Below are 16,412 nucleotides of genomic sequence, written 5' to 3'. Positions count from 1 at the left end.
TTGCAGGCATTATGTAGTGTAGGGACACCAAAGGGGGTCGTAATATAATGTGGGGGGTGCTATTGGAGGCATTATACAATATAGGTACCTCAAAGATAATGTGGGGGGGGGGGTCACTAAAAGGGGGCATTATACAATGCAGGAGCTGATGTTGGCAGGATTAAACAGAATTAGTACCACAGAGGGCCATTATATAATGTGGGGGCATTATACAATATGGGTACCACAATGGGGGGATTATATAATGTGGGGGCCACTACTGGAGGCATCATAAAGTATTGGTACCACAAAGATAATGTTGGGGTCACTTTTGGAAGCATTATATACTATGGATACCACAAAGGGGGCATTATACAGTGCAAGAGTGGCTGTGTAAGGCATTATGCAGAATTGGTGCCACAAAGGGGGTCATTATATAATGCGGGGGCCACTATTGGAGGCATTATATACTATGGGTACCACAAAGGGCCACTATTGGAGGCCTTATACAGTTTAGGTACCACAATGGAGGGCATTATTCTATGTGAGGTGGCGGCACCCTAGTAGGTGGTGTCAGGGGTGGGCTATGAGGTACAGTTTAAGGGCAAAATTTGTAAAAGCCCCACGGTATAAATCAACAATACAATCTCAGCAATAACCTGAGTTTGTGGACCAGAGCCAATCACAGCACAGCTTTTATTACTCCTAGTGCTCTTGAAAAAGTGAAAGCTGAGCTGTGATTGGTTGCCATGGTCTTTTGTCTGATGATTTTCATGTCGTCTCCACAATCGCTATGAATTATCCGTCTGAAAACTGATCCGAGACAGAAACACTCAGATATTTGACTAATGCAGAAAATGCCGGATATGATTAATTAAAATGACATTTATAGGGGAAGTGTAGATTAGGCCTCAATATTTTAACACAAATTTGTTTTAGAAGCGCGTCCGCGGCTTTACTCTCAGGTTAATGTACTGCAGGTTATTGGAGAACGTTAGATCATTATCATGTAAATGGGAAACGTTCGCCAGTAATGTGCTGGAAATTAATTTAGAACTACAAATAATCTCCGCAAACCGCAGACACGCAGCGAATGTTGATACGGCCGCGGCGACGGGAACCCATTCGTCTATGTTTAATTTAAAAAGCCTCTTAATGGTGAAATACCAGAGACATAACTATCCATATATTGTACCGTATATACAGTGGTAATTGCGGAGCCGTCCAGCCGCGTCTTCTTTTTTTTCTCGTAGATTGTATATTGTAATTTAAAACAATTTGGAAACCATCAATAAGCTGGTGCTGATGGATCTGCCCTCCTTGTTGGGGCCTCTGTTCAGTACTTTCCGTGCAGAATCATAGCCTTTTGTCATTGTGGACCCTAAAGCCGTCAGCATGGCGTTTTGAACCCGTTTTTTGGGCTGTTTTTAAGCAGTCCATTAAAAAACGCATGCGTTTTTGGAAAAAGCATCTGTTTTTGAACCGTTGTAATTAAGAGAATTGGTAAAACTGGTCAAAAACGCATGCCGGACTGCTTACAAACGACCCAAAAACAGGTTCAAAAAGCCACGTGTGCCGCCGGCCACATAGCGTTTTGAACCGGTTTTTGGGCCGTTTTTAAGCAGTCAGTTAAAAAAACGCATGCATCATGCCCACTTACTGCCCCCACACAGCATAATGTGCCCTCAGTGCCCCAACACAGTATCATGTGCCCTTAGAGGGGGCACTAAGGGCACATGATACTGTGTTGGGGCACTGAGGGCACATTATGCTGTGTGGGGGCACTAAGGGCACATGATACTGTGTTGTGGCACTGAGGGCACATTATACTGTGTGGGGGCACTACGGGCACATGATACTGTGTTGTGGCACTGAGGGCACATTATACTGTGTGGGGGCACTACGGGCACATGATACTGTGTTGTGGCACTGAGGGCACATTATGCTGTGTGGGGGTAGTAAGTGGGCATGATACTTTGTGGGGGCACTGAGGGCACATTATAGAAAGAAAAAGAGAGAGGGTTTGTTCAGCGGCTCACCTCCACCTTTAGTCGTGCTGTGGAGTACTTCCGGACCTTGACGTTTGCCACGAATGCTTGTGAAAAAGTTTCACTCCGGCACTGACAAGGCTTTTTAAACTTCATATCTTTATTTTCTTTCCGAAAAATGTACAATAAAACAAGACATCCAAATGTCAACACCAGATATTACATATTGTGGGATATAGGCCTACGCGTTTCAGGTGCTGGATGCACCCTTAATCCCTGGTGTGACACATGCGCAGCACAGGAACACTGACATATGGACCCAAACCAACGCATTTTTTAAAAAAAAAGTGTCGCGAGACACGCACTTACCTTCACCAAGTATAGGATCGTGAACTCCGGCGGACCTCGGGTTTTTCATACTTCAAATGCATTTTAATATGAAGTTGGTTTTGGGGTAAAACGAACACATATGCTACCACCGGATATACACGAATACATCACCGGGTGGTTAGCATATCTAACCCAAGTCTCAGACTTGTGCCATGATTAAGGGTGCATCCAACACCTGAAACGCGTAGGCCTATATCCCACAATATGTAATATCTGGTGTTGCCATTGGGATGTCTTGTTTTATTGTACATTTTTCGGAAATTGGAAGAAAATAAAGATATAAAGTTTAAAAAGCCTTGCCGGAGTGAACCTTTTTCACAAGCATGGATACATTATACTGTGTGTGGGCACTAAGGGCACATTATATTGTGTGGGGGCAGTAAGAGGGCACATGATACTGTGTGTGGGCACTAAGGGCACATTATATTGTGTGGGGGCAGTAAGAGGGCACATGATACTGTGTGGGGGCACTGAGGGTACATTATGCTCTGTGGGGGCAGTAAGTGGCCATTATACTGTGTGGGGGCACTAAGGGCACATTATACTGTGTGGGGGCAGTAAGAGGGCACATGATACTGTTTGGGGGCACTGAGGGTACATTATGCTGTGTGGAGGCACTAAGGGCACATTATATTGTGTGGGGGCACTGAGGGTACATTATACTGTGTGTGGGCGCTAAGGGCACATTATATTGTGTGGGGGCAGTAAGAGGGCACATTATAATCTTTTGTCATTCTTTCTCTATCCCTCATGAAGAAGACGTCTTGATGGCCGCGTGTTTCCGAGTCTCTGTGATGGGCTGTAATCACTTCTGACCATTATCTTAAGGATATAATTGATAACAGAGAAGCTTTTCCTTCCACCTCAGACGTCCTGTAGGAATATCTGTCAGTTTCGCTTAGGATCTACACGTGAGTGAGGTTACCTTCATCTCCATGTCAATGGCTCCGGGTCCCTTGATGCCGGGGCCCCCTCCTTCCCCGCACTTAAAACACAACTTTGAAGCGTCTTCTAAAGTTCTCTCTTTCTTCATAATTTCCAGATCTGTAATGGAAGCTCCTGAGAAGGACGTGTCATTCATCATCCCGCCGCTCCCCTGACAGGTACAAATACCTTCTTACATCTCTTTCTAGTGCAGGTAATTATATTTCTGAGGAAAAAGGACCAATTAGTCATTTCACTGCACGTAATGTAAAGGACACAATGAGCGGAGAGGGGAGCGCTCCCCCAAATCAATATTGTAATCAGCCGCTTCTTATTGTATGAAGAGACTCTACTCCATCAAGAATATTTATGGACAAGATGGAAAATAATGGGATTTTCTGTAAAGGAAAGATTCCTATAGTGCTCAACACAGGGTATTTAGAGGGGTTTCTTGAGGTTATTGATGGTATATCTTTCCTATGGGGTGCACACTATGGCTGGCTCCTGTGGGGTGCACACTATGGCTGGTTCCTATGGGGTGTACACTATGGCTGGCTACTATGGGGTGTACACTATGGCTGGTTCCTATGGGGTGCACACTATAAATGGATCCTATGGGGTGCACACTATGGATGGCTCCTATGGGGTGCACACTATGAATGGATCCTATGGGGTGCACACTATGGATGGCTCCTATGGGGTGCACACTATGGCTGGTTCCTATGGAGTGCACACTATAAATGGATCCTATGGGGTGCACACTATGGCTGGCTCCTATGGGGTGCACACTATGGCTGGTTTCTATGGGGTGCACACTATGGCTGGTTCCTATGGGGTGCACACTATGGCTGTCTCCTATGGGGTGCACACTATAAATGGCTCCTATGGGGTGCACACTATGGCTGGTTCCTATGGGGTGCACACTATGAATGGATCATATGGGGTGCACACTATGGCTGGTTCCTATGGGGTGCACACTATGAATGGATCCTATGGGGTGCACACTATGGCTGGTTCCTATGGGGTGCACACTATGGCTGGTTCCTATGGGGTGCACACTATGGCTGGTTCCTATGGGGTGCACACTATGAATGGATCATATGGGGTGCACACTATGGCTGGTTCCTATGGAGTGCACACTATGAATGGATCCTATGGGGTGCACACTATGGCTGGTTCCTATGGGGTGCACACTATGGCTGGTTCCTACGGAGTGCACACTATGACTGGTTCCTATGGGGTGCACACTATGACTGGTTCCTATGGGGTGCACACTATGGATGGCTCCTATGGGGTGCACACTATGACTGGTTCCTATGGGGTGAACACTATAAATGGCTCCTATGGGGTGCACACTATGGCTGGTTCCTATGGGGTGCACACTATGGCTGGTTCCTATGGGGTGCACACTATAAATGGATCCTATGGGGTGCACACTATGGCTGCCTCCTATGGGGTGCACACTATGGCTGTCTCCTATGGGGTGCACACTATGAATGGATCCTATGTGGTGTACACTATGGCTGGTTCCTATGGGGTGCACACTATAAATGGATCCTATGGGGTGTACATTATGGCTGGCTCCTATGGGGTGCACACTATAGCTGTCTCCTATGGGGTGCACACTATGGCTGGCTCCTATGGGGTGCACAATATGGCTGGCTTCTATGGGGTGCAAAATATGGCTGGCTCCTATGTGGTGCACAATATGGCTGGCTCCTATGGGGTGCACACTATGGTTGGCTCCTATGGGGTGCACACTATGGCTGGTTTCTATGGGGTGCACACTATGGCTGGTTTCTATGGGGTGCACACTATGGCTGGCTCCTATGGGGTGCACACTATAAATGGATCCTATGGGGTGTACATTATGGCTGGCTCCTATGGGGTGCACAATATGGCTGTCTCCTATGGGGTGCACACTATGGCTGGCTCCTATGGGGTGCACAATATGGCTGGCTTCTATGGGGTGCACAATATGGCTGGCTCCTATGGGGTGCACACTATGGCTGGCTCCTATGGGGTGAACACTATGGTTGGCTCCTATGGGGTGCACACTATGGCTGGTTTCTATGGGGTGCACACTATGGCTGGCTCCTATGGGGTGCACACTATAAATGGCTCCTATGGGGTGCACACTATGGCTGGCTCCTATGGGGTGCACACTATGGCTGGTTTCTATGGGGTGTACACTATGGCTGGCTACTATGGGGTGCACACTATGGCTGGTTTCTATGGGGTGCACACTATGGCTGGCTCCTATGGGGTGCACACTATAAATGGCTCCTATGGGGTGCACACTATGGCTGGCTCCTATGGGGTGTACACTATGGCTGGTTTCTATGGGGTGTACACTATGGCTGGCTCCTATGGGGTGCACACTATAAATGGATCCTATGGGGTGCACACTATGGTTGGTTTCTATGGGGTGCACACTATGGCTGGTTTCTATGGGGTGCACACTATGGCTGGCTCCTATGGGGTGCACACCATGGCTGGTCCCTATGGGGTGCACACTATGGTTGGTCCCTATGGGGTGCACACTATGGTTGGTCCCTATGGGGTGTGCACTATGACTGGCTCCTACAAGTTGTACTCTGCAGATGGTTCCTATGTGGTGTACACTATGGGGCACATTTACTTACCCGGTCCAGTCGCGATCCAGCGGCGCGTTCTCTGCTCTGCATTCGGGTCCGGCCGGGATTTATGAATGTAGTTCTTCCGCCGTCCACCAGGTGGCGCTGCTGCGCTGAAAGTCATCTCATCGCGCCGGAATTCACCACCTCGGACCAAGTGAAGGTAAGCGCTCCCCAAGCGACACTTTTTCGGTTTTTAAATGCGGCGGTTTTTCCGAATACGTCGGGTTTTCGTTCGGCCACGCCCCCCGATTTCCGTCGCGCGCATGCCGGCGCCGATGCGCCACAATCCGATCGCGTGCGCCACAATCCCGGGGCAATTCAGGTACAATCGGTGCAAATCGGAAATATTCGCGTAACACGTCGGGAAAACGCGAATCGGGCCTTTAGTAAATGACCCCCAATCGGTGCAAATCGGAAATATTCGCGTAACACGTCGGGAAAACGCGAATCGGGCCTTTAGTAAATGACCCCCTATGTTTCTTTTCTATAGGGTATTTAGAGTATATAGACAGATGAACAGATTTGGGTCCAATAGCATGCTTACTATGGGTGGTTACTATAAGGTGACAATGCAGCTGGCTCATATGGATGGCGCACTGTTGTTGGTCTGAATGGGGTGCACACTATAGCACGGTGGCTCAGTGGTTAGCACTACAGCCCTGCAATGCTAGGGTTCTGGGTTCAAATCACACCCAGGTCAACATCTGGGTTTGTATGTTCTCTCCGTGTTTTTGGTGGGTTTCCTCCCGCACTCTAAAACATAATGGGCACCGGGACCAATTAGGCAAGCTCTGTGCAGCGCTGTGTAATCTGTAGGTGCTATAAAAAGAATTATTATTATTCCTGTGCTCACTATGGCTGTTTCCTTTGGACATCAGTGTCATTGGCTTTTGTTGTGTTACATTGTATCTGGTTCCTATGGGATGTACAATGTGACATCTGTGTCGCTGGTTTTATGGGGTGCACATTATCGGTGGTACTTTTGTGTAATTGTTTTTTGCTGTGTAACACTGTGGCTAAGGACTAGGATTATGTGACACTAGACAGAGATCCTACAAGTCACCGCTGCACTAGTATGGGGACACTAGACCGAGATGCTACATGTCACCGCTGCACTAGTATGGGGACACTAGACCGAGATGCTACAAGTCACCGCTGCACTAGTATGAGGACACTAGACGGAGATGCTACATGTCACCGTTGCACTAGTATGGGGACACTAGACCGAGATGCTACATGTCACCGCTGCACTAGTATGGGGACACTAGACGGAGATGCTACATGTCACCGTTGCACTAGTATGGGGACACTAGACCGAGATGCTACATGTCACCGCTGCACTAGTATGGGGACACTAGACGGAGATGCTACATGTCACCGTTGCACTAGTATGGGGACACTAGACCGAGATGCTACATGTCACCGCTGCACTAGTATGGGGACACTAGACCGAGATGCTACATTTCACCGCTGCACTAGTATGAGGACACTAGACTGAGATGCTACAAGTCACCGCTGCACTAGTATGAGGACACTAGACGGAGATGCTACAAGTCACCGCTGCACTAGTATGAGGACACTAGACGGAGATCCTACAAGTCACCGCTGCACTAGTATGAGGACACTAGACGGAGATGCTACAAGTCACCGCTGCACTAGTATGGGGACACTAGACGGAGATGCTACAAGCCACCACTGCACTAGTATGGGGACACTAGACTGAGATGCTACAAGTCACCGCTGCACTAGTATGGGGACACTAGACTGAGATGCTACAAGTCACTGCTGCACTAGTATGGGGACACTAGACGGAGATGCTACATGTCACCGCTGCACTAGTATGGGGACACTAGACGGAGATGCTACAAGTCACCGCTGCACTAGTATGGGGACACTAGACCGAGATGCTACATGTCACCGCTGCACTAGTATGGGGACACTAGACGGAGATGCTACAAGTCACCGCTGTAGTAGTATGGGAACACTAGATGGAGATGCTACATGTCACCGCTGCACTAGTATGAGGACACTAGATGGAGATGCTACAAGTCACCGCTGTACTAGTATGGGGACACTAGACGGAGATGCTACAAATCACCGCTGCACTAGTATGGGGACACTAGATGGAGATGCTACAAGTCACCGCTGCACTAGTATGGGGACCCTAGACGGAGATGCTACAAGTCACTGCTGCACTAGTATGAGGACACTAGACGGAGATGCTACAAGTCACCACTACACTAGTATGGGACACTATATAGAGATGCTACAAGTCACCACTGCACTAATACGGGGACACTAGATGGAGATGCTACAAGTCACCGCTGCACTAGTATGAGGACACTAGATGGAGATGCTACATGTCACCACTGCACTAGTATGAGGACACTAGATGGAGATGCTACAAGTCACCGCTGCACTAGTATGAGGACACTAGACGGAGATGCTACAAGTCACCGCTGCACTAGTATGAGGACACTAGACGGAGATGCTACATGTCACCGCTGCACTAGTATGGGGACACTAGACGGAGATGCTACAAGTCACCGCTGTAGTAGTATGGGGACACTAGATGGAGATGCTACATGTCACCGCTGCACTAATATGAGGACACTAGAGGGAGATGCTACAAGTCACCGCTGCACTAGTATGGGGACACTAGACGGAGATGCTACAAGTCACCGCTGTAGTAGTATGGGGACACTAGATGGAGATGCTACATGTCACCGCTGCACTAATATGAGGACACTAGAGGGAGATGCTACAAGTCACCGCTGCACTAGTATGGGGACACTAGACGGAGATGCTACAAATCACCACTACACTAGTATGGGGACACTAGATGGAGATGCTACAAATCACTGCTGCACTAGTATGGGACACTAGACGGAGATGCTACAAATCACCGCTGCACTAGTATGGGGACACTAGACGGAGATGCTACAAGTCACCACTGCACTAATACGGGGACACTAGATGGAGATGCTACAAGTCACCGCTGCACTAGTATGAGGACACTAGATGGAGATGCTACATGTCACCACTGCACTAGTATGAGGACACTAGATGGAGATGCTACAAGTCACCGCTGCACTAGTATGAGGACACTAGACGGAGATGCTACAAGTCACCGCTGCACTAGTATGGGGACACTAGACTGAGATGCTACAAGTCACTGCTGCACTAGTATGGGGACACTAGACGGAGATGCTACATGTCACCGCTGCACTAGTATGGGGACACTAGACGGAGATGCTACAAGTCACCGCTGCACTAGTATGGGGACACTAGACCGAGATGCTACATGTCACCGCTGCACTAGTATGGGGACACTAGACAGAGATGCTACAAGTCACCGCTGTAGTAGTATGAGGACACTAGATGGAGATGCTACAAGTCACCGCTGCACTAGTATGAGGACACTAGATGGAGATGCTACAAGTCACCGCTGTACTAGTATGGGGACACTAGACGGAGATGCTACAAATCACCGCTGCACTAGTATGGGGACACTAGATGGAGATGCTACAAGTCACCGCTGCACTAGTATGGGGACCCTAGACGGAGATGCTACAAGTCATTGCTGCACTAGTATGAGGACACTAGACGGAGATGCTACAAGTCACCACTACACTAGTATGGGACACTAGACGAAGATGCTACAAGTCACCACTGCACTAATACGGGGACACTAGATGGAGATGCTACAAGTCACCGCTGCACTAGTATGAGGACACTAGATGGAGATGCTACATGTCACCACTGCACTAGTATGAGGACACTAGATGGAGATGCTACAAGTCACCGCTGCACTAGTATGAGGACACTAGACGGAGATGCTACAAGTCACCGCTGCACTAGTATGAGGACACTAGACGGAGATGCTACATGTCACCGCTGCACTAGTATGGGGACACTAGACGGAGATGCTACAAGTCACCGCTGTAGTAGTATGGGGACACTAGAGGGAGATGCTACAAGTCACCGCTGCACTAGTATGGGGACACTAGACGAAGATGCTACAAGTCACCCCTGCACTAGTATGAGGACACTAGATGGAGATGCTACAAGTCACCGCTGTACTAGTATGGGGACACTAGACGGAGATGCTACAAATCACCACTACACTAGTATGGGGACACTAGATGGAGATGCTACAAATCACTGCTGCACTAGTATGGGACACTAGACGGAGATGCTACAAATCACCGCTGCACTAGTATGGGGACACTAGACGGAGATGCTACAAGTCACTGCTGCACTAGTATGAGGACACTAGACGGAGATGCTACAAGTCACCACTACACTAGTATGGGACACTATATGGAGATGCTACAAGTCACCGCTGCACTAGTATGAGGACACTAGAGGGAGATGCTACAAGTCACCGCTGCACTAGTATGGGGACACTAGACGAAGATGCTACAAGTCACCGCTGCACTAGTATGAGGACACTAGATGGAGATGCTACAAGTCACCGCTGTACTAGTATGGGGACACTAGACGGAGATGCTACAAATCACCACTACACTAGTATGGGGACACTAGATGGAGATGCTACAAATCACTGCTGCACTAGTATGGGACACTAGACGGAGATGCTACAAATCACCGCTGCACTAGTATGGGGACACTAGACGGAGATGCTACAAGTCACTGCTGCACTAGTATGAGGACACTAGACGGAGATGCTACAAGTCACCACTACACTAGTATGGGACACTATATGGAGATGCTACAAGTCACCACTGCACTAATACGGGGACACTAGATGGAGATGCTACAAGTCACCGCTGCACTAGTATGAGGACACTAGACGGAGATGCTACAAGTCACCGCTGCACTAGTATGAGGACACTAGACGGAGATGCTACATGTCACCGCTGCACTAGTATGGGGACACTAGACGGAGATGCTACATGTCACCGCTGCACTAGTATGGGGACACTAGATGGAGATGCTACAAGTCACCGCTGCACTAATACGGGGACACTAGACAGAAATGCTACAAGTCACCGCTGCACTACTATGGGGACACTAGATGGAGATGCTACAAGTCACCGCTGCACTAGTATGAGGACACTAGATGGAGATGCTACATGTCACCGCTGCACTAGTATGGGGACACTAGATGGAGATGCTACAAGTCACCGCTGCTCTAGTATGGGGACACTAGACGGAGATGCTACAAGTCACCGCTGCACTAGTATGGGGACACTAGATGGAGATGCTACATGTCACCGCTGCACTAGTATGAGGACACTAGATGGAGATGCTACAAGTCACCGCTGCTCTAGTATGGGGACACTAGACGGAGATGCTACAAGTCACCGCTGCACTAGTATGGGGACACTAGATGGAGATGCTACAAGTCACCGCTGCACTAGTATGAGGACACTAGAGGGAGATGCTACAAGTCACCGCTGCACTAGTATGGGGACACTAGACGAAGATGCTACAAGTCACCGCTGCACTAGTATGAGGACACTAGATGGAGATGCTACAAGTCACCGCTGTACTAGTATGGGGACACTAGACGGAGATGCTACAAATCACCACTACACTAGTATGGGGACACTAGATGGAGATGCTACAAATCACTGCTGCACTAGTATGGGACACTAGACGGAGATGCTACAAATCACCGCTGCACTAGTATGGGGACACTAGACGGAGATGCTACAAGTCACTGCTGCACTAGTATGAGGACACTAGACGGAGATGCTACAAGTCACCACTACACTAGTATGGGACACTATATGGAGATGCTACAAGTCACCACTGCACTAATACGGGGACACTAGATGGAGATGCTACAAGTCACCGCTGCACTAGTATGAGGACACTAGACGGAGATGCTACAAGTCACCGCTGCACTAGTATGAGGACACTAGACGGAGATGCTACATGTCACCGCTGCACTAGTATGGGGACACTAGACGGAGATGCTACATGTCACCGCTGCACTAGTATGGGGACACTAGATGGAGATGCTACAAGTCACCGCTGCACTAATACGGGGACACTAGACAGAAATGCTACAAGTCACCGCTGCACTACTATGGGGACACTAGATGGAGATGCTACAAGTCACCGCTGCACTAGTATGAGGACACTAGATGGAGATGCTACATGTCACCGCTGCACTAGTATGGGGACACTAGATGGAGATGCTACAAGTCACCGCTGCTCTAGTATGGGGACACTAGACGGAGATGCTACAAGTCACCGCTGCACTAGTATGGGGACACTAGATGGAGATGCTACATGTCACCGCTGCACTAGTATGAGGACACTAGATGGAGATGCTACAAGTCACCGCTGCTCTAGTATGGGGACACTAGACGGAGATGCTACAAGTCACCGCTGCACTAGTATGGGGACACTAGATGGAGATGCTACAAGTCACCGCTGCACTAGTATGGGGACCCTAGACGGAGATGCTACAAGTCACCGCTGCACTAGTATGAGGACACTAGACGGAGATGCTACAAGTCACCGCTGCACTAGTATGAGGACACTAGACGGAGATGCTACAAGTCACTGCTGCACTAGTATGTGGACACTAGATGGAGATGCTACAAGTCACCGCTGCACTAGTATGGGGACACTGAGGCCACCTTATAGTGGGCTACACTAGGAGGAAACGTTCTCGTGATAGGACTTGGTCCTCTCCACAGATAAGTTGTCGCTGTTGTAGCACCCTGCACCATCCACTAGGTGCACACACATATAACAAGGTGACACGTCTGCCTCCTCCGGGGATCACAGTTATAAATCATTCTCTTTTATAAATTAATATAATAAAACCAGATCTGTCATATGTATCATATGACCCATCAGTGACGCCAAGGTGAAGAGGACATTACTCAGTCACTTTAACCTGCTAATATGGAGACAAGTTAATAAGAAGCTCATTAAGATCATTAAGGGGTTCTGCAAAATTAGATACTAAATGGAACTCCTAAAACATGATGTTCTCCTTCACAAACACCTGCCGACAGACTGGATGGATACGTTCTATATCCACTTGTAGGAGAAGTTTTTTCCTGTGCTCACTGCTGCCCCCTGGAACTACTTTCCTATGAAATGCCATTTTAGCTAAGTACAGCATTGATGTGTTTAATAAGGATTCACTAGAAAAGTAAGAGGATGAAATCAGTATTCCTGGCGACCAAGGGGATTAGGGATTGATTTCAGTATTCCTGGTAACCTTGTTTATGGAAGATGTTAAGATCAGAATCCCTGTTGGTCTAGGGAAGTAAAAAGTTAACGTAGGCATCCCTGGTGGTCTAGTGTGATAAAGGGGTTATTGTAAGTATCGCTGGTGGTCTAGTGTGATAAATGGTTATTATCAGTATCCCTGGTGGTCTAGTGTGATAAATGGTTATTATCAGTATCCCTGGTGGTCTAGTGTGATAAATGGTTATTATCGGTATCCCTGGTGGTCTAGTGTGATAAATGGTTATTATCAGTATCCCTGGTGGTCTAGTGTGATAAATGGTTATTATCAGTATCCCTGGTGGTCTAGTGTGATAAATGGTTATTATCGGTATCCCTGGTGGTCTAGTGTGATAAATGGTTATTATCAGTATAACCAGTGGTCAAGTGTGAAAAATTATTTTTTTAATAATCTCGTTATTGACACATGAATGAAACAGTACAGCATCATAAAACAAGGAGCATTAATTGAGATACATTAGAAATAACAATGTACAGCGTAATGTAATAATTCGCCATTTGTTGGGAATTCTGCATAGAAGCGACAACCATATGACCCCCTTCCCAACTTATACATATAAAACAATAACCATCCTGGTCGAGTGGTGTCAATATTAATTGACGGTGGGCACTTTATTTATTATTATTTTTTGTGATATATATGTATAGTCACAAAATGTATATTCAACATAATTAACACAATATTTAAAATTTCACAATAGGGTAACTCATACCTTCCAAGATGCCTCACTCTGGCATACATGTTATGCACATTGTCACTTTTGTTTTGACTAATTACGACCTATGTACCTCATTCCATATACATTATATCCTTACCCTAGACTGATTTCGATCCGGATGATGGCGCATGCGCAGTAGACATCTCTGGCTGGTTGGCATCCCCCGTTGCTTAGGGCGCTTCGCGCATGACCGGAAGTCCGATAGCGCTGTCGGATTCCGAGCGTGCGCACTAGCTCCCGGGCACCGGAAGTGGGGCATGTTAACACGCCGGAGATTTGTTCGAGGCGCATGCGCAACATACTCCATCCGGTCAGGTAAAACATTTAAATTCCGGCTCCCCAGCGTTTGTTTCGTACCCCCTGAGGAAGCGTGGGCGAAACGCGCGTTGGGGTGTCTGGGAGCTGTCTCTACCTACACTACATCATGGGTAAGACACTGTTCTTTTACTTAAAGTTTCACCAAGGCGAAAATATTATATCTAAGTAGGTGTTGTTCAGGCATATATGCACTTTATTTTTCTTACTGGGGAAATAAGCAATAACTGTGATAGATTTATGGTGAACATACCCTTTTGTTAGTGAGGTGGGCAGCATACTCAGACCATTTTTTGGATATCCTCCATTTAACATCCATTGTAATTGTAATTTTAATATATCAATGAAATAAAAAACTTTATGTAATTTTATTGGAGAATTGTTTGACTCCTTATTTTTCTTGTAGTATCTAATGTATTTGGGAGTAATTCCGTAATTTAAGGGTGGAGGGCTTGATGCCCGGTCCCATTATGTAGCAAAATGAAGATGTGGTATAAAACAATAACCATCCTGGTCGAGTGGTGTCAGGCAAGCAATACCTGGTGGTCTAGAGGTAAGGGTAATTTCAGCATCACACAGGGCCTCTGTGTAGACGTGCCTAGTGTGAGGTGTACATCTGGCTCCAGGCCTCTCTGTCCTCGGGCGGCAGTGACATGTCACCTGTAGAGCCGTCACAGTTGTCAGCAGTTACTTCTCTGTGTTTTTTCTTTAGCTTTTTACAATCTCAGCAATGTGGATTTATGGTACATATCACACGACAGAACCGAAATAACAAGTTCATGTTCCTGAAGAGCCGGTAGGTGCAGCGGGCACCTGAGAGCCCATCTGTCACTGTCACCCTGTCCTGACGAGAGGCCGAAATGCTGAGACTTAGCGGGGAGATTGTATCCACACGACTGATACAATAAGAGATCAGAGGGATTTAGCGTCTCCGCAACAAATACTAAGAGAAAAGCGTAAGGAGCAGGATCAAGGGGAGCGGCGCTGACAATGCAGAGGATTATACACATCCAAAGATGTCACAGCTTCTAATACTACATGGCTATGGTCCCTCCATAACAAAGCCAGGGGCCTAAAGGGGTGGTCCAAAAGTAAAAATACAGGAATTAGAGGGGGGGGGGGGGGGCCTTGCTCAGAATCCCCATCTCTTGGCCTTAATGGAAAATTGTAATAAAGATCGTCTCTCGCTTTGGTCCTCATTGTATTGTTTTTCATTTCATCTTCATATTATTTCTCCTTTTGGTAAGTCTGATGCTTCCTGTTCTGTAAAGATCCTGTGGCCGTGATTCTTCCCGAATATTTCTGATTTGCGCTGTTTTGTGCTGAATTGCCCCGGGGTTTTGGCGCACGTGACCAGATTTTGGCGAATCGGCGCCGCAACAGAAATCGGGGGGCGTGGCCGGTGGACAAGCAGACGAATTCGGACAAATTTAAAAAAAGAATTTGTGTCGCAAGATCAGCACTCACATGCACCAGGAAGAAGAAGGTGAACTCCGGCGGACCTCGGCGCAGCAGTGACACCTGCTGGATATCGGGCGCACGACCTTAGTGAACCCCGGCAGACCCGAAACCTCGTCGGACAACGGATCGCGACTGGACCGGGCAAGTAACTGTGCCTCAATATTTTGGGAAAGGAAACTTTATATATAATATCCATTAAATGTTTTTTAAACATGAAAAAGAAAGTTTTGAAAAAGTTTTGGAAAAAAAAGGAATCTCAACCGCTAGTTCCTTATATAATACACAAAAAATACAGAATATCCGGGCATTAGTATGGAAAAATCCAAGGTTATTGTATCTCCGCCGAAGGTGATCAATCTCTAGAGGCAGACAATTTCGGATTTTAATTAATACGTTTGTAGGGGTCACAATGAGCCTCCTATCTCAGGAAACACTCCCGGACGAGAGCTGATCACCTGATCCCCGTCCCAGGCTAATGTCTATTATAGAGAGGAGACAAAAGAAGATTTTTATGACGTTGAAAAAAAATCCATTATCTGGAAAGTGAATTCAACGGAGGAAAATCTATTAAATGAGATCTGTAGGTCTGATAGGAAATGGCAAGAAAATACAAGCGGAGAAAGTATTGTCAGAAAATAACTCGTCGACTTAGACACAAGTTTATGTTACAACTTATTATTTTATTTGATTTCCCACTGAATCTAATAAAAGTCAGACACTTCCTGTTCTGTAGAAATCACTTCACAACCATGCAG

The sequence above is a fragment of the Engystomops pustulosus genome, chromosome 3 (assembly GCF_040894005.1).
Source record: "Engystomops pustulosus chromosome 3, aEngPut4.maternal, whole genome shotgun sequence".
Lineage (NCBI taxonomy): Eukaryota > Metazoa > Chordata > Amphibia > Anura > Leptodactylidae > Engystomops > Engystomops pustulosus.
This window is presented reverse-complemented; position numbering follows the sequence as displayed.